The following is a 27,246-nucleotide window of genomic DNA, read 5'->3' on the forward strand; positions in this document are numbered from 1 at the left end:
ATGATGTTTCTGAATCACCCAGACAATGACGTTTAATTGCATTCTGTTTTAAATTTGCCGCGCCTATTATACAAGAACCTCCCCCCTTCTTCCAGAAATGGCTGAATAGAAGGGGGACACAGGGCCCCAGTTTGTAACCCACTGCTCTAGGTCATACAAACACACAAAAAAGAATGAACAAAACAATCCACCCTCCAAATATGCCACCTTGATTCTGCATTATAGAAAAAAAAAAGTTGAAAGGAGATAAGGGAGGTTAAGAGGAGGGGATGTCTTTTGTTTTTTGTAAGTCCTTGTCTCTCCCTACCTATATTTTATAAGTAACCCCCTGGGGCTAACCCTCTACAATTCTATAGAACCTTAAAGTGGGGGAAGTAAGAGAGGAGAGGGTTAAAGGGGTTGGACCAGACAGCTGAATGCTTCCTTACCCCCCTCGCCCCTCGGGTTCACTGAAATATAGGCTAATCTCACTTGGTCGATTTCCTGGTCTACAAACTCTTCCTTGTCTGCAGGACTCGTAAGTGGGTCTCTACAGCCGGCATCTTCTTCCTGGACAGGGAGTATAATAAAGTGCTCTTTCTTCTTTTTCTTAAGGTGATATACTAATTCAAACCGGAAGTGACGTGTTCATGAAGAAGGCACCAACAAAATGAACAAAAATAGCACGTACGTATACTTGTTACTCATGCGCTCTGTTGTGTTTGCATGCTGTCTCTTTCTTTTGTTTTCAGATCTTTTTATCGATCTATTCCAACGTTAGTTTTGTGGTAATTTTTTGGTAAAATTTAACAATTAAAACTATTAATAGTGGTAATATAAAGAGTAGCCAAAAATATTAGTAACATTAATTTATTTTATACTATTATTACTATTATATATCATTATTATTATTATTATTATTATTATTATTATTATTATTATTATTATTATTATTATTAACGTGTTAACGAACATCATGTTACTAAAACGGAGTTAGCAAAATGAGTTTCATACACACAACTTTTATGGCTACGGAATATTAGTGCTAATGGATATTTTGTACACCAATGCCTGCAATTTGTATGCTATTATTATTATTATTATTATTATTATTATTATTATTATTATTATTAACGTGTTAACGAACATCATGTTACTAATACGGAGTTAGCAAAATGAATTACATACACACAACTTTTATGGCTACGGAATATTAGTGCTAATGGATATTTTGTACACCAATGCCTGCAATTTGTATGCTATTATTATTATTATTATCATTATTATTATTATTATTATTATTACTATTATTAACGTGTTAACGAACATCATGTTACTAAAACAGAGTTAGCAAAATGAGTTTCATACACACAACTTTTATGGCTACGGAATATTAGTGCTAATGAATATTTTGTACACCAATGCCTGCAATTTCTATATTATTATTATTATTATTATTATTATTATTATTATTATTATTAGTTCACATATTTAACTTAAGTTTGAAAACTGGGGTATTTCCATCATACTAGAAACAAGCAGCAATTATTCCTGTCTTTAAAAATGGCAAAAGAAATGTAGTTAGTAACTACAGACCTATTTTCTATTATTAAAATGAGATCTATAGTTACACTGTTACTGTTATTTATATGTAAGGGGTTTAATACCACTAATAACAATAATTGTATACCATTAATTATTTTTGTATATATATGTATATATAAGGTTCTATTTTAAATAATCAATTATTGATAAATAGATTTAACATAAATATATTTTTATATAAATAATATATATTTAAATGATTTTTTGTTTCCCGATTTTAAAGGATTTAAATAGTTATTTTAGTTGTTGTTTCATAAATATTAATAATTATTATTTGGTAGAGCAATTTTAACAAACTTAAAATGATAGTTATTATAAAACCAACACTAATCAAAAATAACAAAAATTATAAAAATATTTTAAATAATTTCTCAAAAATTTTTGAAACTATAATTCACAAACATATTTCTTTTTTTTTTTTTTTGTTAAAAACAAATTAAATTCTGCACAACGCGGATTTACTAAATACAAATCTACTACAACTAACCTAGTTTCTTATTTGAATCAGATACTAACAGTTGTTGAATCCCAGGGTCAAACAGATGCAATATATTTTGATTTCAGTAAGGCGTTTGATCTAGTTCCACACTCTATTCTTTTTTCTAAATTAGATAATATAGGACTATCGGTAAGCTGCGTAAACTGGTTTGAAAATTATTTACACGATAGACAATCAAGTGTACTAATTTCGAATATTCTCTCTGATCCATTTAATATTATTTGTGGTGTGGACCCAAGGCTCAACTTTAGGACCTCTTCTATTTTTAATCTTCATTGACGACATATGCAAAAGAATAAGTTCTGACTATCTAATTCGCTGACGATCTTAACATTTTTATAAAAATCAAAAGTAATGCTGACTCATTTTCTTCAGGATGACATTAATTCAATTACCAATTGGTCAGTTGATAACGGGATAATGATTAATGAATCCGGAACTTACGTAGTATCATTTTCAAGGAAAACCTCTACATTAATATAAAACTATCATCTAAAAAAAATGTATTAATTAACAGAAAAGATTGTATTACAGATATCGGTATATTAATAGACAAATTATATTTTCACAATCATATTGATTATATTTATAACCATGCAATAAGAATGTTAGACAATTCGGGCCAATTACGTATTCTTTTTCAACACCTGACTCTCTTTTAATACTATACTATCTTACATTAGTCAGATCAAAACTCGAATAGGCATCTGTAGTTTGGAACTCTATTACAAGTAATTCGACAAAACTGGAAAATATTCTAAGGAAATTTATATCATTATGTTTGTACAGATTTCTGCCTAATAACTCCGGGTTTAACTATGATAAAAAATGCGAGCACTTTAAATGTCGAAGCTTGTATGCTAGACGTCATGATCTCGATTACTTAATCTTATGTAAGGTCCTTAAAGGTGACATTAAGTGTCAATCTTTCTTAAACAGGGTCAGCCTTCGTATTCCTATGAAGGACATGAGACATCACAAACTCTTCTATATTTTATTATAAATCTTTCTCGCCGGTCTCCAGATGTATTAAAAATGCTAACAAACTTGTAGGCGATTTCCATCCATTCAATGTATAGAAGTATTAGAACATGGTAATGTCTTTACTAATATTATTTGCATAATCTTTCTACACAAATTGGTAATACTTTTGTAAGAATCAACTCTTTTCCATAAAATATAATAATATTAATTCTTGTAAATTAATCATTGCAATCTATGTTCTTTATTTTGTTATCTCAAGTATTTAATTTGTACCATAGTTGTTCATTTTATTGCATTAATTGTATCACTGTGCTGGACTTTTATTGGCCTATGGCTGTTGTCCAGCACATAAATATCAATAAAAAATAAATAAATAATTTTTATTAAAATGCTTATAATAAATAAGTCACTAATTATTTAAGAATTAATCTTTTCCTGTAGTTATTATACTGCTGGCAGAGTTTAAGTTTGTATCAATAAAGAAGATGTTACTGGTATCAGCAGGATTTGTGATAGCAAGATGGTATTTGGCGAGATGAGTCGTAGGTTTACTTGAAATTCGACAGACAGTTGGGAAAAACCTCGGGAAAAATCCAACAACGTAATCGGCCGAGGGGTTCGAACCCACGCAATGTCGGACCACGAGTACCTCTCCTTATCTCCTCTGCTGCTAAACGAATTCCAATTTTTTTTTTCACAACACATTTGCGGTTTTGATACATTTGGAAATCGAAAAGGAGATTTAGAATTTTTGTTGTAGGAATGAATGTGACTTCGCAAGTCTTCAGAAGATCGCATATTTCAGCACAGCATATAAATGATTCGTGGATTATATTTCCTTAAAATATTCACGATAATGATGATGATAATAATAATAATAATAATAATAATAATAATAATAATAATAATAAGAATTTGTTATGAAAAACAGGACTTTCTGGGGAGACGTCTGTCTAACTGCACTGTTATCCATATTTCATTCATCACAGATCCCACAGCTTTTGAGCTAACGATCTGAAATTTGGAATTATTATTTAAAGTGAATTTATGTATTTTGAACCTTAATGCAATATCGTAGCACTATAGAAAGTTCAGTTATAAACCGACCTAACCTAACCTGACATTACGGAAGATAAGGAACATTTTATCATGACCTATTACAGATATGGATCTAAAATTTTGTACATATTTGCCCTACGTAATATCTAGAGACCGGATTTTAAAGGGAATTCCTTTTTTTTTTTATTTCAACACGAAATATGAAATAATTAATTACGATGTTCAAAACTATCTTCCACCGACCAAATTATGTGGTTTTGACTTCCCTGTCTTTCCCCCCTTTTCAATCTACAGTTCCTTTTCTCCCCTTTTTCAAAAACATCTCTTATTTTGATCCTTTTTTGACAGAATATCGCAAACATTTAGGTAATTTTCTTATATTTTTCCAATAGGCCTATAACTTCCTGAGCAAGCGAAAATAAATATCGTTCTTCTTCTGATTCCAGACATTGAAAAACAAATAAAGTGTGCTGGTTTAGAGTTCAGGATAAAAAGAAAATTTTCACCACAGGTTTCAGTTGATGTTGTGCGGTCATTTTCCGTTTATAAAGAATTTTGCATTCAGAGGCAGAATCATATTGAAACATTAAAATGTTGAATGTGATCAAATACAACACTTTCCTTATGTTGTGAAGCGATAAATATAAGCTTGTGTGTGCTATGAATATCCATGAATATGCTGAAGTGTGTTTTTAATTAAAAGAGCACCATTCTGAGGTTGTAATATAGTCCTTTTTTGACCTTATCAAATACAACACTTTCCTTATGTTGTGAAGAGATAAATGTAAGATTGTGTGTGCCATGTATATCCATAAATGTGCTGAAGTGTGTTTTGGGGAGTAATATAGCCCTTTTTGAAGTCCTTTTCTTGACTATAACTTTCCCTTTTTTGTCCTTTTTTTGATATTAATTGATGAAAATTTTTCCCTTTAAAATCCGATTTCTAGTAATATCTAACAAATTCATGCAGACACAATTTTAAAATATCACTTAATTTTTTAATACAATTTTAAAATAGAGAGAGAGAGAAATAACTCGTCCGGCCTTAATTAAGGATGACCACGAGGATCCGGAAATTAATAGCAAACAAATATAATCAATTAAATATGAATATTGTTATAAAAATAAAATGTAATAATTAAGCACCATTGATTATCAATTATAAAATAAAATCTTAGAAGATGACTATAAAATTATACTTATAAATAAAAGATTTTATTTAAAATTAGCATATCCTCAATTAAGGCTATTAATAATTAAATTAATTATTAAAATAATTATTAAAATATATAAAATATTAATAGTTTAACTAAGTAAAGACTAGGCTTTTAAACTGACAAATGAAAATCTGTCAACAGGAAAATTTGTATGATTCAATAATAGAGAGGGGTGCAATATTTAATTACTTAATAGTTTTTGAGAAAATGTTCCTTAATTGTAAAAAATTGTAGTTTTCGGAAAATAAAGGTTAATTTTTACGATTTAAAGAGAGAGTAGTATGACACCATGGTATTTAATAATTATTTTGGGGCACTTCCTGATGAAATTTGGAAATAAAATTTTGGTAATCTAATCTTCAAACATCAGAGAATAAAATAAAATAAAATTTAAAAAATCGAACATTTTACCATTTCCACTGACACCTCCCCTATATAAGTAACATAACTGTGGAACATAATATATTGGAATAGAGATATCATTATTGAGAGAAATATTTCACTTTAACCTGACATAAGGCTTACTCTTATCAGAAAAAAACAAAAACAAAACAAATCATATTCTTGATTGATCGCTAAAGCACCGGAAGACAAATGCGGGCGGCAATTTCCTTACAAAATGAATGAATTACAACTAATAAATTAGATTAAAGTTGTGTGTAACAAAGAAAGTGACAATTTAATTCGAATAATGATAAGATATCTGCACAAAATTACCAATATTTTTTTTCTAAAAACCGAAAAAAAAAGGCTATAAATTTTGCCTATACCTGAAGATGCAAAAGATAGTGTTAATAGAAACACGTGCGTTATTGGGATGTTCTGGCTTTTGTGAATTAATGAAAGCCGTTTCGTTTTTGATTTCTTTCACTGCATAAACATATTATAAGGTGAATTATGTATATAAGCAAATTCCTCGAAGCTGATTATATTTATTGCAGCTTCCTTGAAGGATAAAATGTGTAAATCCGTAAGCAAATCAACGAACAAATAGGCCTATAGGAAAATAAAGTTTCACCGGAATGAGGTTGACACAAAAATAGGGAAGAAAATGTCAATGTGTTTAGGAAATGTTACAGTTCTAACAAAATAGGTATGGAATTACTGAAATAATAATAATTAAAAAACGTGAGGTTACGTATGATAAGAAAGACCTTTCAAAATACTTCTGGATAAGACTGAAATAGGCCTACCAACGTCTGGATCGAGATTCATGAAGTCGCAATTATATTATTCACTAAAACATTAAAATAAATAGAGTTGAGAATATAGGAAAAATATGATGATTGAAACGCAATGCATGTAGAACATGGAACAAAAACTATACCACTAATTGCCGGCTCAAATAGAAATATAGTGTGTTCGATTCAAAATTACCCGAGAAATGTATTCGGAAAAAATCACAGAATAGCTGAAACTGAAAAGCTACTTAATTTGAAATATGATATGTTTATATAAATATGCCTATAGTTATGTATTTTGTAAATATGTAAGAGTGTTTTAACTCAGAAAAGTCTTATAGAGTACATATAGTACCAGTATGTTTACATGAACTCTAAGAGTAATGTACTGTAGTATGCTTTAGGACCACAGAAATAATGGTACATTTTCATATATAGGATATACTATAACAATACTCTAATAATTATCATCATTAGGTAATTTAATCAAACCGGTTAGTATTTAGGGCTGCTTAAAATTGGCAGAAGTGGTTATTATTATTATTATTATTATTATTATTATTATTATTATTATTATTATTATTAAAATAACTGAATACATATTTTAGAGTTTTGTGTTGTTATACACAGCGTTTGATTTGCAACCGATTGGAGCATGTTAGACATAATTCTCCATTTTAAATGTGTTCTTTTTTTGTCTCTTAATGAAAGGTTGCTTTTAAGTTGTTTCTTAATTTTTTTCTTAAAAACTGAGACACATATTTCTCAAACATTATTGCTGTTATTGTTTCAAAAATATTCACAATTATGAGTGATTGAAATAGAACAAAATCGTATATTATTAAAGTCACACGATTTGTAACAATATCATATGCCGAAAACAAAAATAAATAAAGAAATAGTAGTAATGATAATAATAATAATAATAATAATAATAATTCTGAAAAGTAAAGGAATGAGTATATCAACTATTTTTTTACATTAATTTGGATTTCATCATCGCATTATTTCATACACATCTTATACTTTCATTATCTCTTTGCTTAAGTGATAAATTGTTCTGTAAAATATTTTCATATATATTAGTAATTTATTTACATCTATGTTTTGAATTGTACAAAATTCGTTATATTACAAAATTTCAAACTATATAATATATTGTTTTATATACTACTACAGTTTCTTTAGTGTGATAATCATTTACATTCTAAGGTTGGTAATATCATGCAAGTATTTGTCTTCGATACATTTTTATTAAAGTTATGAAAGTTTGTATGTCCTGATTTTAGCGTTTGTATTCCCATAAAATGTTATTCCTGTGGGCAAATTTAATTAATTCGTTATGCGTTCATATTTATTCTCATTTTGCTTTATACTCATGCACTGGTCTTGAAAGTCTCATTCCAAACACGTAAATATTAAAATAATAACACAATATGTATTAATTTAAATAAGTATCAAAACCGTTAAGCAGAAATGTCGTAGAAAAAAGGACAGAGAGCAACCGAAATATTTGGAATGTGGTACTCTTTGTGATATCAATAATCGTAAGGACATGAATAACTTTAAACGTACTATCTGTAAATAATATTTTATAGCTTCATCACAAAAATAATACAGGTACTGATGCTGACGACGATAACAAAATAATAATAATAATAATAATAATAATAATAATAATAATGGACAGAATCATAAAAGTTAAGCCAAAGATTTCTATAAATATTTAAACAAATTTAAACTACGAGAAACATGGACCATGAAGTCATGAAAATTATACCATTTTATAAGATATCAAACAAATGTAACATATCATCCTTAAATCCGTAACTTACTGAAGAGACATCAATTTTCTCAATATGTACAACAGAACTTTCCTTTTTTTTTTCTGTGTTTAAGTCACGTGTATGAAAATTGTATAGCATTATGGAGTCCATGTAATCTTCGTTTAAATATTGTTAGATAATAATAATAGTAATAATAATAATAATAATAATTATAATAATAATAATACCTACAGACGTGGACAAATTATTAGACTAAACCTTTTTTCTTGGAAACATAATATAATTCGTCATATCAACTATCAGTATAATTCACAGAGTCTCTAATGTTGTAAATGTGATTGTTTACATCTTCTGGTATATTTTTCCAATGATTAAGTATATTTTATCTGGCTGTGTTGGTACTACTGGTGTTTTAATTATATACTGCAGAAGATATTCAACAGTCTGTTCTCCCATGGCCAGCAAGAAGACAGGACATGAACAAAATTGAAAATCTGTGATCTATACTGTAGACGAAAGTGAACAAAAAGAGGCTTACAACAAAACATGGTCTCCTTTAAGCACTGTCTGATATCTGGCTAAATGATGCTCATATTCAAAGAAAGTGTCGAACTTTGGTTTCCAGCATCCCTGACAAAATCAACATGTTAATAAAGAATAAGGGAATGTTCACAAATATTAGTAACCTCCAAACTCTATTTTCTGTTCATTATTTCTGTGCAAAATACATTTTTGTTCATTATTTCTTCCGACAAATACAGCTTTGTTGCACATATAAAAAATTTTGTCTAATAATTTGTCCACGACTGTACTTACAAATTCTTTTAAGGAACCCGCAGGTTCATTGCCGTCCTCACATAAGCCCGCCATCGGTCCCTATCCTGTGCAAGATTAATCCAGTCTCTATCATCATATTCCACCTCCCACAAATCCATTTTAATATTATCCTCCTTCTACGTCTCCGCCTCACCAAAGGTCTTTTTCACTCCGGTCTCCCAACTAACACTCTATATGCATTTCTGGATTCGCCCATAAGTGCTACATGCCCAGCCCATCCCAAACGTCTGGATTTAATGTTCCTAATTACGTCAGGTGAAGAATACAATGCGTGCAGTTCTGCGTTGTGTAACTTTCTCCATTCTCCTGTAACTTCATCCCGCTTAGCCCCAAATTTTTTCCTGAGAACATTATTCTCAAACACCCCTAATCTCTGTTCCTCTCTCAAAGTAAGAGTCCAAGTTTCACAGCCATACAGAACAACCGGTAATATAACTGTTCTATAAATTCTAACTTTCAGATTATTTGACAGAAGACTAGATGACAAAAGCTTCTCAACCGAATAGTAAGAGGAATTTCCCATATTTATTCTGCGTTTAATTTCCTTCCGAGCGTCATTTATATTTGTTACTGTTGCTCCAAGATATTTGAATTTCTCCACCTCTTCGAAGGATAAATCTCCAACTTTTATAGTTCCATTTCGTACAATATTTTTAAACTACGAGAAACATGGATCATAAAATGTAGCAGGAAATCATGAAAACTATACCACTTTATAAGATATAAAAAAAAATGTAACATACTTACAAATGGCTTTTAAGGAACCCGGAGATTCATTGCCGCCCTCACACAAGCCCGCCATCGGTCCCTATCCTGTGCAAGATTAATCCACTCTCTATCATCATATCCCACCTCCCACAAATCCATTTTAATATTATCCTCCCATTTACGTCTCGGCCTCCCCAAAGGTCTTTTTCACTCCGGTCTCCCAACTAACACTCTATATGCATTTCTGGATTCGCCCATAAGTGCTACATGCCCTGTCCATCTCAAACATCTGGATTTAATGTTCCTAATTATATCAGAAGAAGAATACAATGCGTGCAGTTCTGCGTTGTGTAACTTTCTCCATTCTTCTGTAACTTCATCCCGCTTAGCTCCAAATATTCTCCTAAGAACCTTATTCTCAAACACCCTTAATCTCTGTACCTCTCTCAAAGTGAAAGTCCAACAAGTTTCACAACCATATAGAACAACCGGTAATATAACTGTTTTATAAATTCTAATTTTCACATTTTTTGACAGCAGATTAGATGACAAGAGCTTCTCAACCGAATAATAACAGGCATCATTTCCCATAATAATAATAATAATAATAATAATAATAATAATAATAATAATAATAATAATAATAATAATAATAAGAAGAAGAAGAAGAAGAAGAAGAAGAAGAAGAATTCGCACTCACAAAGGGTAGCATTATATTGTTAAACCTGGAAAACTCATTGCTCTTAAGATTCCCCAAGTTCAAATACTTGTTTACAAGAAAATAAATTTACAAAAAATAAAGAATCACACATAAACAACACAAATAATTATTATCTTCATTGCTGTACATGTTTAGTATATATGTAGCTTCTGCAAGAGAATATTTGTTCTGAAATTTTGCGTTTTCTTACGATACATTTCATAGTAGTTTGTAGCAAACATATCTCCCTTGAACCAATCACGCTTTTGTTTGGTGATCAATATGTGTCGCACTTCAGCCGTCATATTCCTAAAGGCCTACATATTTCAACACGTGCTGTTTGTGGTACTAGAGCCGTTAAGCTGAGCTCTGACATGGCCCTGAGCTGGAAGAATAACATTAGCCTCGGATAATTTATATTCTTCTGGTTACAATCAGAAAGATTCTAAGTATGACGCTAGCCAAGCTTCTTGCGCATGATTTAAACAATGTCTAAATTGTCGTTCTCTGGAATGTAACCAAATGTGCTGCCACTGCAGAAAAGAAAGATGTTCAGCTGGTCTCTTCGTGACATGTGCTAGGGCACCAATGACAATGAGTGTGATAATTGGAACATTCCACATGCGTTGCATTTCTAATTTGACATCAGCATAATTATAGTATCTATTAGTAGCCTTTGGGCTCATTACGATTGTTGTATTAATTATTATTATTATTATTATTATTATTATTATTATTTTTGTGGGTATAAATTTACTAGACCTGACTTTCCGACATAGAAGTGAACATTTATCTCTGTAGGACTGAGTGTGTGTCTGTTGAATTTTGTCGGCTTCGTCCTACACAGTCACTTCGCAAAGATTTCTGATATTTTTATAAATATCTAGTGTTGGTTCACAACGTTCAATGAGGAAGGAGCTGACGAAAAGTGTCCAAGTATTAGAAACACAACAGCAACGGCATTTCATAATTATGTCAAATGCACAATTTTATTGATTATTTAACGACGCAGTATCAACTGCGAATTCGTGATAGCGATATGATATTTTATCGAAATGAGTTACAGGATTCCGCATGTAAATATTATCTAACATATGCCTTACAGTTAAGGAAAATCTCGGAAAAACATAATCAGACAGTAAGGATTCGAAATAGCACTATCTATAGAGTGGCTATATTATACCGTACCATATATTTTATTGTATTGCTTGAAATATCAAATATCATATCATATCATATCATATCATATCATATCATATCATATCATATCATATCATATCATATCATATCATATCATATCATACCATACCGTACCATATATCATATCATATCATATCATATCATATCATATCATATCATATCATATCATATCATATCATATCATATATCATATATTCTCTGCGTTTGTCTGAACCTAAATGTAAAACCAATGCAGCTTTTTGTCATAGCATGAGTCAAGGTCCCAGATTATTAAACAAATTTTATTCTAATATTATTTTAACCACGAATCCTCTCCAAGTTAATAAACAAATAAAAAAAATGTATTGGTTTTATAGTTTGGGTTTAAACATATTAAACACTTTTTAATCTGTATTCACTCTCAATTTTAATTTTATTTTTGTCTGTATTGGAAACCCCTCCTGAGCACGAGTCTTACTCATTCAGGAGTGGGCTAGATTATCTTACATTGTATTAACTTCTATTCATTTCAAACTTACTAGCAATAAAATAAATAAATAATAAATAAATATCACATCATATCACAACACATCCGGAGTTGAAGAAATCACTAAAAACTCGATTTATCAAACATTTTGAATTAGACAAGATTAAATTCTTTTATTAGTTTCTACACCAGAGGCATTTCGATAGAAATATACCAATTTTTTTAGAAAAACTATTCAAACCAACTAAATTTATGAAGCCCCCATGCGAATCACACTCGGAAGTTCTTGTATAAAGTGTCAATGCAATACAGTAAGAAGAAAACGGTTTATTCAAGAATTTGTACGTCGTCAAAGTACAGAACATTCAATTTTTTTAAGGCTTGATACTTTTGTTTGTTTTTTTGCATTTAATCTTTGATTCATGCAATATTTTTCGAGTTTATGAGAGACTGGAAAATTGTTTCACTGACATTTTGTTGTCCTTCAATAAAGAACCTTAATTCATAGATGTAGGCCTAGTCCATGACCTGGGCGATTGTACGCATTGGCCCTTCTTCTTCATCTGAAGACAGAGCGGCGGTATCCTTTGGCTATATTATGGGCTGATTTTCATAATTTCAGAACTAAGTTCGATTTCACTTCAAATTACAAACGACTTTTTTATATACAGAAATGTTAAAGGACTGCACGAAAAGTTTGAATAATTATTCATAATTTCGAATTAAAACGTTGGAATTAGACAAGTCCAATTCTTCTACTTGTCTCCTTTTCTGTCTCTGCCTGCCTCTTTAACGTCAAAAAGAATTTTATGTCAATATAGGACTATTTCTGAAAAATGTAATTTATGAAATTTTCAAGCAACTCATACGAATAATTCTGATAGCATTATTATTATATCACGATATAGGCCAACTGGCTCTTCCATCACCACAGAGTATCATTTCATCTCTTTTCTGGTCGTCCTATGTTTCTTCTTCCCAATGGTAGACTGTTATAGTATAAATCTTCTGGAAGCTTTGAATTGTCCATTCTATCTATGTCGTTTAACCATTTAACACGATAACTTCCTGTTATTTTTTTATTGATGAAAAATATTTGCAACACTGCTCTTATTTCTTCAGTTGTAATTCTGTCCATAAGTGAGCAACTTTTAAATTTCCTCAGAAAACGCATTTCTCTCCTTTGGATTTTTCTTTTTGTGTGTGTGTTTTTTTTTGTTTTAATATTACTCATAATTCACTCCCATATAGTATTGTAATGAACTGTCATTGCTTTATAACTTCATTATCGTTTCAATTCTTGTTTTATTTCTTAATATCTTATGAAGAGCATACATATTATCTGAATTCTTAATAATTTCGTGTTTATATTTTCAATTTCCGAGATGATCATATATTATGACATAAATGTTTAAATTTGAAACTTGTTCGAAATGTTGTTCATCAATTAATATTTTTTTATCTTATTAGCACTTTTTTTTAATTTCCAAGTTTAGTGAACCCTATTTTACCCGAAGGTATATTAGGGCTGTAATTAAATCATACATATTATAGCCCTGTACAAATACTTACATAAAATATATACATACTATTATGCTATCAAATAGGGGAGAGTCGGGTAATATCGGACATCGGGTAATATCGGACAGTGCGTTTCTTTCATCTACCACCATATGGTAGTACCTGAATGACATGATTACGTTTCTCTATGCGACATCACAGAAACGTAACCATGTCAATCAAGTACTATCATCGTGGGTAGATGAAAGAAACTCACTGTCCGATATTACCCGCTGTCCGATACTACCCGACTCTCCCCTACACATATTACATTAAATGTGTATGATATAATAAAAATCATGGTTATATTATATAGGCTAGAAATACTTAGGTATGAGATAAAATATATATAATACATAGAAATAGATGCATAATATATGAAACACAGACGTATTACATAAAATACTTTCCCAGGACACATAACACACAGACTTGTTACATAAAAAAACGTAGGAACATACATATTACTTTTAAGGACGTATATGACATAAAAACACAGATATATATCATACAATACATAGATATGACACGAAATAGACACATGACATACAAATGCATGTTCAACACACAAAACATAGACACATTATATAAAATATACAGACAAGACATAAAAAAAACATAAAAATTACATAAAAACTTACGTAATGAAACAGTGATATAGCTATTATTATTATTATTATTATTATTATTATTATTATTATTATTATTATTATTAGTTGCATTATCTCCTTTTATTGCAGCCTGTTTTTCCCCATACATTTAGAATTTGTTATGAACAATAATTGTTTTGTAGTGTTTAATTGAGTTTGTTACTATTACTATAATTTCACATTCGCTGTTAATTATTTTAAAGCTTGTATCTTAATAGTTCGTTGGTTATCGCGACAAAACAAAACACGAAACAGAACCAGAACGTATTAGTTTTAAATTTGCAATTTACATGTTACAGTTTTTTTATTTCTACATGCGAAATGTATGTCTCCTCTATTGGTGTCAACGGGACGAAATGCATGTAATTTTTTCAATAATGTATACCATTGGCAACCCATTAGATAAATTAAGATAACGCACGTTACACAATGTCGTCGGGCAGGGAGAGCTACCGTCGTTTAAAACCAGTGTTAAGTACAACTGTTCGATCACACATACAATTTTACAAAAAACTGTAGTCATTTAGAAACAAAATGGTTATTACAGAATATCGTTTAATTAGCTGCTTGAGCGTTGTTAGAAACTACACTTAATTGCAAAGAAATGCTAATTTAGTGAGGCCGAAATTAATGCGTTTAAATTATAATGTAGGGAACAAGATGTAATCACATGTCAATATACAAATTTTTCTTATCGCTTAGTTTTTATAGTAATAGCTTGTTTTCTTAATAACGACTACACTAGATTCGTTTGTTACTGAATATAGCACGAACTCTCTTTTCAACGCATATTATTAGCATGTTTAAAAATAATTATTTACAAAGGAATATTCTTAAACTTAATTACATTAAACAAAACGCTTGCTTATGGCAATACGTCGGTGAGATTCTGACCGAAAATCGAAAAAAAAATATCAACTTTTTGTTTTTGCGTTTTCTGACACCCTGGAACCATATGTTAACATTCTGCGGGATTTTTTTTGTATTCCTCCCTTTTCAAGCTGTCGCGTGACTCTTTAAAAAGAATTTAGTAGCAACTTTTACATGTCCCTAAAATTTTAAAATATATTCTCTCGTATATAATTTTTTCAGCATTTTTAAAACTTCAAAACAACCTACGTGATACAGTTTTCATTCAAATCTTTTGAAATTTTCAGGATAGCATAACAACATTAGGAAAAAAAAACTGTCTGGGCCTTTTTTTCATGAATTCAATACCGGTAGCTCAACAGTTATTAAATATTATGTATAAAAATAAACTGAAATTAATTAAAGTAATTTTATAAAAGTTTAAAATTATTTTCTGGGCAACTATTGAAATCTGGTAAAAAAAACCTCCAAATCAATTCATTCATTGTCCTATTATAAATAAAAAATTAAAATTTTAAACTTAATATTCTCAACCATTCATCACGTGGAGAATTTTAAATGATTGTACAATTAATTATTTAAAATTTAAAGGAAAAACAAGAAATGAAAAGAAATACTTACTAATCTGTTAGTTTTTTTTTTCATGGCCTACTCCATATGAATGCAGATATTTATTTTGTGTTACATATCAAAGCATTTGAAATAACCATAATTTTAAACATTCTCTAAAACAATTATGTTATTGTTTTGTTTGTTTCATGGCCTACACGATATGAATACACACATTTATTTTGTGTTACATTATCAAAGCACCGTCGACCGGGAATACTTTACACAAGGGGGGTAACTTTACACATTTCTAGAAAAATGTTTAAAAGCCAGCACATTACAGACAATGTGTAGCAAGTCCGTGGAACTGATTCTATGTGACAACAGCACATATGTGTAGTAGACTGAAGTGTGTGCCATTATTAAAGCTGTTATACACCATTTTTCTAGAAATGTGTAAAGTTACCCCCCTTGTGTAAAGTATACCCGGTCGATGGCATTTGAAAGAACCATAACATTTAAAAGAGAATATTCATCATTTATGCTGAGTTAAACTTTTATTTGTATGTAAAATTGAATGGAGATTTCAAATATGTAAAATTTAATATAGGGTCCCATTTTAAAAAGTTTTATTTTTTGCCACACCCTGTACATGAATTAATACTTTTGTGAGACCGCAGCCATTAGTTTTACTTAGATATCTCCAACAACTTTTGTTTTCGGTATTTTTTCATAAAATGAATATATAAAGAGTTATTAGCAATATTCCATACTTAATTAACACACTGTATGTATGATCTCGTATTATTGTTCAGACCTCTTCTGTGTAACTGTCATTAAATAACACTAAATTTAACACTAATTGACGGTAGATATCTTTCGCTAGCTCATTAACGTGTAAACCGTTGGTAAGCGAAATGCAGAACAATGGAATATAATTTAATACAATGTGTCTTGTTATAATTGTATATGTTACAAGATGTTCTAAATTTCAGATCAGCAGATCGACAATAAAATTGCGACCCATAATCCGCAGGAAGGAACCAAATGCCACAAATGAGGGAGTTATCAGCCGTACATCGGGAAAAACACGATGGCTGTCGTTACACTACATGGAAACTCGATGGACAAGAGCTGTAAAGAAAAAACTCAACCTCCCCACAAGCTACACAAGTAAGTACATTAACATTTAGCAATATACAGCAAAAGATATATTTACACTTCTGTAAACATCAAGACAACAGATCTATTGCATTTAGTGCTATTGTTTTTAAGCAGAGAGAAAGCATTCAGAAAATACCTGTGGTAGGCCTATTGCATATAGGCAAATGTGCAAAGTTTAAATATTAACGCGTTATAATGAATTATAATTATTGTTTGGTTTACTACAGATGTACAGCACATAAGAGGTAATTTTTGTCCAATCATCTTGGGTAATATTGTTCAAAACGAGTTTTATACGGTAAAACCGAAAAAAATACAGAATTTGACAGTAGATAAAATTCACTGAAATAAGTAAAAAAAGTGACAGGGAATATGAAAACATTCAGACGATTACGTGTAACGTAGGCTATGTAGAGGTATAAGAGTACCTAATGGAATTAGAATAAAAAATACAGAACTTGACAGTAGATAAAATTCACTGTAATAAGTAAAAAAAGTGACGAGATATGAAAACATTCAGATGATTACATGTAACGTAGGCTATGTAGAGGAGTTAGAGTACCTAATGGAATTAGGATAAAAATACAGAATTTGACGGTAGATAAAATTCACTGAAATAAGTAAAAAAAGTGACGAGATATGAAAACATTCAGATGATTACATGTAACGTAGGCTATGTAGAGGAATTAGAGTACCTAATGGAATTAGGATAAAAATACAGAATTTGACGGTAGATAAAATTCAATGTAATAAGTAAAAAAAGTGACAAGGGATATGAGAACATTCAGATGATTACGTGTAACGTAGGCTATGTAGAGGAATTAAGAGTACCTAATGGAATTAGAATAAAAAATACGGAATTTGACGGTAGATAAAATTCACTGAAATAAGTAAAAAAAGTGACAGGGAATATGAAAACATTCAGACATTTACGTATAACGTAGGCTATGTAGAGGTATAAGAGTACCTAATGGAATTAGAATAAAAAATACAGAACTCGACAGTAGATAAAATTCACTGTAATAAGTAAAAAAAGTGAAAAGGGATATGAGAACATTCAGATGATTATGTGTAACGTAGGCTATGTAGAGGAATTAGAGTACCTAATGGAATTAGGATAAAAATACAGAATTTGACGGTTGATAAAATTCACTGACATAAGTAAAAAAAGTGACGAGATATGAAAACATTCAGATGATTACATGTAACGTAGGCTATGTAGAGGAATTAGAGTACCTAATGGAATTAGGATAAAAATACAGAATTTGACGGTAGATAAAATTCAATGTAATAAGTAAAAAAAGTGACAAGGGATATGAGAACATTCAGATGATTACGTGTAACGTAGGCTATGTAGAGGAATTAAGAGTACCTAATGGAATTAGAATAAAAAATACAGAATTTGACGGTAGATAAAATTCACTGAAATAAGTAAAAAAAGTGACAGGGAATATGAAAACATTCAGACATTTACGTGTAACGTAGGCTATGTAGGGGTATAAGAGTACCTAATGGAATTAGAATAAAAACTACAGAACTTGACAGTAGATAAAATTCACTGTAATAAGTAAAAAAAGTGACAAGGGATATGAGAACATTCAGATGATTACGTGTAACGTAGGCTATGTAGAGGAATTAAGAGTACCTAATGGAATTAGAATAAAAATACAGAATTTGACAGTAGATAAAATTCACTGAAATAAGTAAAAAAAAGTGACAGGGAATATGAAAACATGCAGACGATTACGTGTAACGTAGGCTATGTAGAGGTATAAGAGTACCTAATGGAATTACAATAAAAAATACAGAACTCGACAGTAGATAAAATTCACTGAAATAAGTAAAAAAAGTGACTGGGAATATAAAACATTCAGACGATTACGTGTAACGTAGGCTATGTAGAGGTATAAGAGTACCTAATGGAATCAGAATAAAAAATACAGAATTTGACAGTAGATAAAATTCACTGAAATAAGTAAAAAAAGTGACAGGGAATATGAAAACATTCAGACGATTACGTGTAACGGAGGTTATGTAGAGGTATAAGAGTACCTAATGGAATTAGAATAAAAAATACAAAATTTGACAGTAGATAAAATTCACTGTAATAAGTAAAAAAAGTGACAGGGGATATGAGAACATTCAGATGATTACGTGTAATGTAGGCTATGTAGAGGAAAAATGTTATGTTTTATTTAACGACGCTCGCAACTGCAGAGGTTATATCAGCGTCGCCGGATGTGCCGGAATTTTGTCCCGCAGGAGTTCTTTTACATGCCAGTAAATCTACTGACATGAGCCTGTCAGATTTAAGCACACTTAAATGCAATCGACCTGGCCCGGGATCGAACCTGCAACCTTGGGCATAGAAGGCCAGCGCAGAGGAATTAAGAGTACATAATGGAATTGGGACAAAAAATACAGAACTTGACGGTAGATAAATTTCACTGAAATAATAAAAAAAAAAAGTGACAGTGGATATGAGAATATTCAGATGATCACTTGTAACGTAGGCTATGTAGAGTATTATTAGAGTAGGTACTTAATGGAATTAGGATAAAAAATACAGAATTTGACGGTAGATAAAATTCCCTGAAATAAGTAAAAAAGTGACGGGATATAAAAAACATTCGGATGATTACGTGTAACGTGGCTATGTAGAAGAATTAGAGTACCTAATGGAATAGGATAAAAAATACAGAATTTGACGGTAGATAAAATTCACTGAAATAAGTAAGAAAAGTGACGAGATATGAAAACATTCAGATGATTACATGCAACGTAGGCTATGTAGAGGAATTAGAGTACCTAATGGAATTAGGATAAAAATACAGAAATTGACGGTAGATAAAATTCACTGAAATAAGTAAAAAAAAGTGACGAGATATGAAAACATTCAGATGATTACTGTAACGTAGGCTATGTAGAGGAATTAGAGTACCTAATGGAATTAGGATAAAAATACAGAATTTGACGGTAGATAAAATTCACTGAAATAAGTAAAAAAAGTGACGGGATATGAAAACATTCAGATGATTACATGTAACGTAGGCTATGTAGAGGAATTAGAGTACCTAATGGAATTAGGATAAAAATACAGAATTTGACGGTAGATAAAATTCACTGAAATAAGTAAAAAAAGTGACGGGATATGAAAACATTCAGATGATTACATGTAACGTAGGCTATGTAGAGGAATTAGAGTACCTAATGGAATTAGGATAAAAATACAGAATTTGACGGTAGATAAAATTCACTGAAATAAGTAAAAAAAAAGTGACAGTGGATATGAGAATATTCAGATGATCACTTGTAACGTAGGCTATGTAGAGTATTATTAGAGTAGGTACTTAATGGAATTAGGATAAAAAATACAGAATTTGACGGTAGATAAAATTCCCTGAAATAAGTAAAAAAGTGACGGGATATAAAAAACATTCGGATGATTACGTGTAACGTGGCTATGTAGAAGAATTAGAGTACCTAATGGAATAGGATAAAAAATACAGAATTTGACGGTAGATAAAATTCACTGAAATAAGTAAGAAAAGTGACGAGATATGAAAACATTCAGATGATTACATGCAACGTAGGCTATGTAGAGGAATTAGAGTACCTAATGGAATTAGGATAAAAATACAGAATTTGACGGTAGATAAAATTCACTGAAATAAGTAAAAAAAGTGACGAGGGATATGAGAACATTCAGATGATTACGTGTAACGTAGGCTATGTAGAGGAATTAAGAGTACCTAATGGAATTAGGATAAAAATACAGAATTTGACGGTAGATAAAATTCACTGAAATAAGTAAAAAAAAGTGACGAGATATGAAAACATTCAGATGATTACTGTAACGTAGGCTATGTAGAGGAATTAGAGTACCTAATGGAATTAGGACAAAAATACAGAATTTGACGGTAGATAAAATTCACTGAAATAAGTAAAAAAAGTGACGGGATATGAAAACATTCAGATGATTACATGTAACGTAGGCTATGTAGAGGAATTAGAGTACCTAATAGAATTAGGATAAAAATACAGAATTTGACGGTAGATAAAATTCACTGAAATATGTAAAAAAAAAAGTGACGAGATATGAAAACATTCAGATGATTACATGTAACGTAGGCTATGTAGAGGAATTAGAGTACCTAATGGAATTAGGATAAAAAATACAGAATTTGACGGTAGATAAAATTCATTGAAATAAGTAAAAAAGTGACAGGGGATATGAAAACATTCGGATGATTACTTGTAACGTGGCTATGTAGAAGAATTAGAGTACCTAATGGAATAGGATAAAAAATACAGAATTTGACGGCAGATAAAATTCACTGAAATAAGTAAAAAAGTGACAGGAGATATGAAAACATTCAGATGATTACATGTAACGTAGGCTATGTAGAGGAATTAGAGTACCTAATGGAATTAGGATAAAAATGCAGAATTTGACGGTAGATAAAATTCATTGAAATAAGTAAAAAAGTGACAGGGGATACGAAAACATTCAGATGATTACGTGTAACGTAGGCTATGTAGAGGAAAGTACCTAATGGAATTGGGATAAAAAACACAGAATTTGACGGTAGATATAATTCACTGATGTAAGTAAAAAAAAGTGACAGGGGATATGAGAACATTGAGATGATTACGTGTAACGTAGGCTATGTAGAGGAATTAGACTACCTAATGGTACGAAGATTGATTCTGTGCGGCGAAGTATTCAAGACTTTGTACGAATAAATAGAGCACTAAATAGAATAGTTAGCCTACACTACCAACAACAAATGAGGTCCTATAAATAAGTGGATATTGTTTTTGTACCTATATGCAATACTTTTTTTTAGAGGGGGGAAGCAATTTGTATTTGTTTATGTAGTCGGCGGAGAAACTAGAAATGTAACCATTACGAGCATAGAATTTTCATTGTTCAATTGGATCGAAATTTAAGAATTTTTAAGTAGATAAATTACAGTGACAATTTACTTAACGTACACTTCTCAACAGCATACGCCTCTTTTTAACGGACAGTTTAAATTGCTCTTGCAGATTTGCACATGACCAAAGGAGAAAATGGCATGTCAATAGCATAAAGTTGACTTGTTCATCCTACTTTTCTTAATTGTCCCCTACTTAGGTAAAGTTGGAAATTACCAATTAACAAAATAAAATAATTATTTGATGAAAAATCCCTATCAAAAGCCCGGTTAAGATGAAAACTGAAGCTGTAATTTGACAAGCGAAGTTAACATCCTTTGTTATTAACGCATGTAACAATTAATGTTTCATACTTCAGGTGTTTAGCATTGTGATAGCAAAAATTGTTGGCAACAAAGCTAATTTCTTGGCTTCTTTTGACATTCTTGACCTATCTGTTATAGGTCATTCGTTATCTCGTGAAACCAAGTGCATCGTTCGCCGTAGCTCACAGTAAGAACCTTATGGTGGGGATAAGCGAGCTAGCTAGCTTGCAAGTCGAAGCGTAGAGAGGGGGGGGGAAGCTTCTGAGTTCATTTTTTCCTTCCCCTCACGAGAAGGTAGGTTTCACGAGATACCGAATAGCCTATAAACTATTGACTTTTTTTTCTTTCTTGACTGGTAGACACTTTGGTAAATTCTTAATAGGCCTAACGGATGCGAACATTTAAATACGTATACAGAAGTATAAACATTTACTCATACCGGACATAATCAAACCCAAATTCTCACATCTATTCCTACTAATTGCCGTATTGTACAGATACGGAATTAAAATTTGGAGTGAGTCTTGATGGGAGTCCACATGTATGTAGGCAACAATTTCACACGACTGTTCACAAGTAGCATGTATACAGGGGCTCTTGTTTACTACACATGCGCAGTGTGTTGTAAGTGAAACAATACAATAAGGGAACTCCAATAAGGGTGTCGTATCAGTGAAGAGTGTTGTATCAGTGAAGAAATGTATTTGTGTGAGTGAAGTGTGTTTGTGTCAGTGAAGATTTTAGCCGTTCAGAGCAGAAGTGGTGTAAGTCAAAATTGGGTAATGAGGTTTAAAGTAAAAATTCTGTAAAATACAGCGCAAAGTAGCAACTAATATGTCCTTCTTGCTATCCACTGACTACTAATATTCTAAATAAATTGAACATTAATTGCTACTTTCCGCTGTATTTTACAGAATGTTTACTTTAACTCTCATTATCCATTTTTGACTTTCACCACTTCTGCTCTGAACGGCTCATTTATAGTTTTTAGTGGTAGAGCAAAGTATTTGAACAAAGAAATGTTTTTGAAGTGTTAGTGAAATCAGGATAGTATCAGTGAAATTTGTCGTTGTACCAGTGCAGTGAGTGAGTTGACAGTGAAATGAGTGTAGTGCTGAAAGGAGCTTGTGCATGTATGAAGATATATTCGTGGGTTTTAATTCGAACTTAGGGTTAAGATACAAATTAGATTTACTTTAAATGTTTTTTAAGCGATCGTGCTTCATTTAATTTAGGATGCTCATTTTATTATCCATTTTATTATTTACAAACTTACAAATGGCTTTTAAGGAATTCGCAGGTTCATTGCCGCTCTCACATAAGCCCGCCATCGGTCCCTATCCTGAGCAAGATTAATTCCGTCTCTATCATCATATCCCACCTCCCTCAAATCCATTTAATATTTTCCTCCCATCTACGTCTCGGCCTCCCCAAAGGTATTTTCCCTCCGGCCTCCCAACTAACACTTTATATGCATTGCTGGGTTAGTCCATACGTGCTACATGACCTACCCATCTCAAACGTCTGGATTTAATGTTCCTAATTATGTCAGGTGAAGAATACAATGCATGTAGTTCTGCGTTGTGTAACTTTCTCCATTCTCCTGTAACTTCATTCCTTTTAGACCCAAATATTTTCCTAAGAACCTTAGTCTCAAACACCCTTAAGAGTGCAAGTTTCACAAGCATACAGAACAATTTTATTATTCTATTGTTATTTATTATTATTATTATTATTAGCATTAATTATTATTAATTGTGTTCATTATTAATTATCACTATTGAGTGTAATTAGTTACCACTACCACCGGGTATTTACTCATTTGCAGTGTGAATAAATACATACATATACATACATAGTTTTAGAATTACGTTCATTGACTATTTTGATGTAGAAATGCATAAAAAAATTAAATTCTAAATACCGGGAAGACAAATAACTATCTCTTGTTGTAACGCAGAAAATGCATGTCACCTTCTACTTTGAAACATACATGTCCTTCGAATTTAATTAAAGGATAAGCATTAATACGTACATATTTTATAAATGACAGATATCTTCTAAATCGTACGTTACGGAATTGTGAAAGAAATTAATAAAACATGAGAAGACTTTCAAAGCACTGTGTACAAATCAATATACAAATATTTTCGTAATCATATACATTTAACATTACATATCATTCATTGCATATGATTCATGTAATATAAACCATATCACAATATAACAATTTCTATTCTATGTCTGAACAACGGAAACTTCTTAATAGCGAACAACTTTTAATTTCCGGCACGTGTCCGCTATTGGGAAGTTTTAATGTAGAACTCGGATTTGTGCGCAAAATACAAGTTTCGTATAAAATTCTGCTACATAAAACAAAATTGTATTAATTCGAAATTTATTATGTGTTGGTCGATAAATCAGGCAACGTTTAGTCACGACGGGACTCTGTATTTAAATTTGTTAAATTAATTAAAATTGCTTTATGTTCTTATTATTTCTTATATTCGATAAACTATCTTGTATTGGTCTGCGCAGTATATGGAAGACAGGATTTGTATCTGTCTAACTGTTTATAAGTCAAGGGGCTTCAAAAGAAGACAGCGAGGGGCTCCTGAAATTCCCAATACACTACCATAAATGATTTTACATTAATTTTATTATGTATGCAAAGGTACAAGTTCATTCAAAATTCAAACATTTGGAAGTCCTCTTACATTGTTAAGTAAGTAAATATACAGTAAAGTAATAATAATAATAATAATAATAATAATAATAATAATAATAATAATAATAATAATAATAATAATAATAATAATAATTTTTCCTAGGTTATTTTACGACACTTTATCAACATCTTAGCTTATTTAGCGTCTGAATGAGATGATGGTCATAATGCCGGTGAAAATGAGTCCGGGGTTCAACACCGAAAGTAACCCAGCAATTGCTCATATTGGGTTGAGGGAAAACCCCGGAAAAAACTCAACCAGGTAACTTGCCCCGACCGGGAATCGAACCCGGACCACCTGGTTTCACGGCCAGACACGCTAACCGTTACTCCACAGGTGTGGACAATAATAATTTATTTATTTATTTATTTATTTATTTGTTTGTTTGTTTGTTTGTTTGTTTGTTTGTTTGTTTGTTTGTTTGTTTGTTTGTTTGTTTGTTTGTTTGTTTGTTTATTTATTTATTTATTTATTTATTTATTTATTTATTTATTTATTTATTTATTTATTTATTTAGAATATTAACGTGCAAAATCAACAGCACAAGGCCAATTACAGTTTTGCACGATACAAAACAGAACAAAACAACAAATGATGATGAGAATGAATGATAGAAAATGGCAATGAGATGAAATACAAACAATATAATGGTCTACATGAATCATTGATCAAATAATAATTATAAAATTATAAAATTAGTACAATGAGAATTGAAATAATGGAATGGTCTACATGAATCAATAGACCAAATGCAAGAAATATGGACAAATAATTATTAAAATTAGATCAGTGAGTTAAAACTCAAAGATATACTACACATTAAATGGATCCAAGTTGAATCCATGCAAATTAGCATATTTAATGCATCTGCAGACCGGAGAGAGAGAGATTTAGGATTCTTATTATAAAACAATTTATGAAATCTTAAACCATTAGCAGGAATACGAAGACTGATATTGCTTATGAAAGATTCACAATCAATATCACCCTTAATGACTTTGCAAAAAAATAAATAATCAAGATCCTGACGTCTGGTGAACAAACTACCGCAATTGAAATAATTGCATTTAATCTCATAGTTATAATCGGAATTTGGTAAAAATCTATAAGAACACAAGGAAATAAATTTTGTTTGGATATTCTCCAATAATAATAATAATAATAATAATAATAATAATAATAATAATAATAATAATAATAATAATAACAACAACAACACTGAAGAACAAATTTTTATTTTTTGTTTTTACTCCGAAATAAAAATACGTGAATATTACTCATATGTGTGCCGTAAACCGGAATTTAAAATCCAAATTGTCCCATCACGTACCATTTTCTAGGTCAAGTGAATTTAATTTTTTGTGAAAAACTTTTCTTTTTTTTTTCACTGCTACTGATAAAATTACAACTGACTAGAGATTCAAAATGCCTCATAATATTTGAAAAATATTTATTGGATACAAAAATGATGTTACATAGTTTAAAGCATAAAAAAACACAATAATAAAAACATTTCGTGTGTATAATGAGAAAGATCTCGAAATTTGAACTTACTATTCAAAAGGATTTTCTGGATGACTTCCGTTTATAACTAGACCCGGGACTGTCTTTTATAAAGAACCAACAAAAGTCTGCAAGCATACTGGATGATGATCTTCCTTTATATCACCTTTCCATTTAAGATATTTCTTGATGAAATCTTTCCCCATGCTCGTCGCTTACCGGTCCAAGGTTAGGAGGAAAGAAATCCAAATGAGATTGTAAAAAGTGTATTTTGAGAGACATATTACACCCCATTTTCTCATCTGCACTTAAGACGGTTTCCACAAATTCGATATAGTTATCTGCTCTAGAATTTCTAATGAAATTTGAACAAACATCTTTCAAAGCGCGCCATGTCATTTTTTCTGTAACGGGAAGTTTATCCTCAAACAAAGAATCAGCCATAACTTTACGAATTTGTGGACCGATGAAAATAGCCTCTTTTAATTTTTCTTCACTCAAACTGGTAAACGTTTCTATCAAATACTGAAAACCACACCCTTGCTTGTTCAATGCGCAGACCTTACTTTGAACTGTTATGAAATTTACTGAATAGAAGGCACCAATAACTTATATATTTATTTATTAGAAGTACAAAAGAACATGCCAACAACCATAAGAACTCGGAAATGAGTCATAAACTCATAAAATGCATTAGCTTTTGTTTTGGTTCACAACCTCCAACCCGCGCCAAATGTTTCCTGGGAGAGCTTT

The 27,246-nt window shown here is 30.8% G+C and overlaps 1 long non-coding RNA gene across 1 annotated transcript in view; it reads left to right on the forward strand.

Annotated features, from left to right (window-relative positions):
- Window positions 1-365: 365 nt before the first annotated feature.
- LOC138702236 (uncharacterized) overlaps window positions 366-27,246 on the forward strand; it is a 220,815-nt gene continuing 193,934 nt past the window's right edge. The window contains exons 1-2 of the long non-coding RNA XR_011332821.1: window positions 366-666; window positions 16,847-17,024. This is a non-coding gene — a long non-coding RNA (uncharacterized lncRNA). The remainder of the gene's footprint in view (window positions 667-16,846; window positions 17,025-27,246) is intronic.

Source organism: Periplaneta americana, chromosome 6 (assembly GCF_040183065.1).
Source record: "Periplaneta americana isolate PAMFEO1 chromosome 6, P.americana_PAMFEO1_priV1, whole genome shotgun sequence".
NCBI classification, from domain to species: domain Eukaryota; kingdom Metazoa; phylum Arthropoda; class Insecta; order Blattodea; family Blattidae; genus Periplaneta; species Periplaneta americana.